The sequence below is a fragment of the Beta vulgaris genome, chromosome 9 (genome assembly GCF_026745355.1).
Source record: "Beta vulgaris subsp. vulgaris cultivar EL10 chromosome 9, EL10.2, whole genome shotgun sequence".
Lineage (NCBI taxonomy): Eukaryota > Viridiplantae > Streptophyta > Magnoliopsida > Caryophyllales > Amaranthaceae > Beta > Beta vulgaris.
The window spans coordinates 26,882,279-26,884,211 of NC_079210.1; the positions used below are offsets into that span (position 1 = coordinate 26,882,279).

Sequence of the window (1,933 nt, forward strand, 5' to 3'; positions counted from 1 at the left end):
GGAGGTTGGGGTTAGGAATGGGTTGGCCTGGAAGTTGATTTGTGGGGTGGAGGGATTCTTCTCAGCTACTTGGGCAATTTGGGTTTCAAGCATTTTGTTGTGGGCTTGTAGCTCTTGAAACCTTTGCTCATGGTTTTGGAGAATTTGGTTCATGGATTGGAGTTGTTGGAGAATTTGGAGAGAGGTTGGATCGGAAGATGGTGTAGGTTCGGGATTTTGTTTGGGGAAAGGAAGGTTGGAGGGAGGTTTTGGGTTGTTGGTCCTTTGATGTGGAGCTTGGTATGTGTTGGACCCTTGTGAGGAGGAACCACCTTGGTTATAGTTTTGGTTTTGGTTATACCCTTGCGCAAACCCTTGGTTGTGAGCTTGGTTGTACCCTTGTTGAGGTTGATTCCATCCTTGTTGAGGTTGGTTGAATCCTTGGGTGTAGTTTTGTTGAGGTTGTCTCCAACCTCCTTGTTGATTGTTCCTATACCCTTGTTTCCTTGATATCCATCTCCTCTTGAATTATTGCCGCCACATGCTCCGAATGGGTACCTCCACAATAAGAAGTATCATGGTTAGTACCACCACAAATATCACAAGAAAAAGAGTTTACCTGTGAAGGAGTAGACGATGCAAGATTGATCTTGGAGAGCTTCTTATCGAGTTGGTCCATCTTAGCTTGAATTTGATCCATGGGGTCAATTTCAAACTTTCCGCTCTTCTTAGGTTGAGCACCTCTTCGTCTTCCACCCCATGAGTAGTTCTTGATCACCTCCTCAATTGTGGACTCAAGTTGTTCTTGCGGGATCTTAGATAGTTGACCTCCCGCTCCAGCATCAAGATTGGCCCGTGAAATCGGATCAAGACCATCATAGAAGAATCGCATGAGTAGATTCTTGTTGAACTCATGGTGTGGGCATGAACGGATCATCTCCTTGAACCGCTCCCAAGCTTCGGCAAGTGTCTCATCGTTCTCTTGCTCAAATGAGGAGATCTTCCTCCTTATGTCCGCAGTCTTCCACTCCGGGAAGTATTTCTTCAAGAATGCCATCGTGACTTCTTCCCATGTAGTGAGGGAATTAGCAGGCAAGCTCTTGAGCCATGACTTTGCTTTTCCGGTAAGAGAGGACCGGAACAGGTGCATCTTGATGTAGTCAGGAGAGACATCATTAGTGTTATCATGGCACAGATCTCAAGAAACCTGTCGAGATGGTCTAGAGGATCTTCATCTGACCCCCCACAAAACTGCTCTGCTTTCACCATCCGAGTATACTGAGGGTGAATGCTGAAATTTGTAGTGGTGGTAGGGAGTCGAATTCCACCTTGAAGAACATAGGAACCCGGATTTCCGAAATCCCTAAACAGTTGTGGATTTTCTTCACCCATTTCTGATTCAACTTCACTTGATGTACTTGAGATTGGTGAAGAAGGCTCGGAACCCAAAGTCAGATTTCCCAAATTCTTCCGAAGCTTTCGCAACGTACGGTCGATTTCAAGATCTAGAGGCAATGTGGGTGAACCGTGAGTTCTTCTTCTCATGTAACACAACAAAGCTAAGCAGAGGATTAGCAAATAACAACCACAGTTAAAAAGAAAATAAAAGAAAATCAACTAAGCAAACTAAACTAAAATATACTTCAATCAATAGCACAGCTTCCCCGGCAACGGCGCCATTTTGATAAGAGGTTTTTAGTGTGTCGTTAAGGCACTAAGAACCGCTTTCCAAACAATATTTATAGTCCTAACAAGCAATTACTAAGAGAATAGTAAGGGCAAGTCAAGGGTCGATCCACAGGGAAAAGGGATTGATTAAAGTCTATCAAGTCTAGACTACCTAATTGAAAGGTTTTGGGGTTTGAAAGATTTTGGTAACAATTAAGACTAACTATACACTAGAACAAGCAATAATACGAGTTTAAATATCAAATAAAAGACACTAGAGTTAAGG

The 1,933-nt window shown here is 43.4% G+C and overlaps 1 non-coding gene across 1 annotated transcript; it reads left to right on the forward strand.

Moving 5' to 3' along the window:
* The first annotated feature begins 887 nt into the window (after positions 1-887).
* Positions 888-994, forward strand: LOC125493871 (small nucleolar RNA R71). The gene has a single exon (XR_007270198.1). It is a non-coding gene; the product is annotated as a small nucleolar RNA R71 (small nucleolar RNA).
* Positions 995-1,933: the final 939 nt, after the last annotated feature.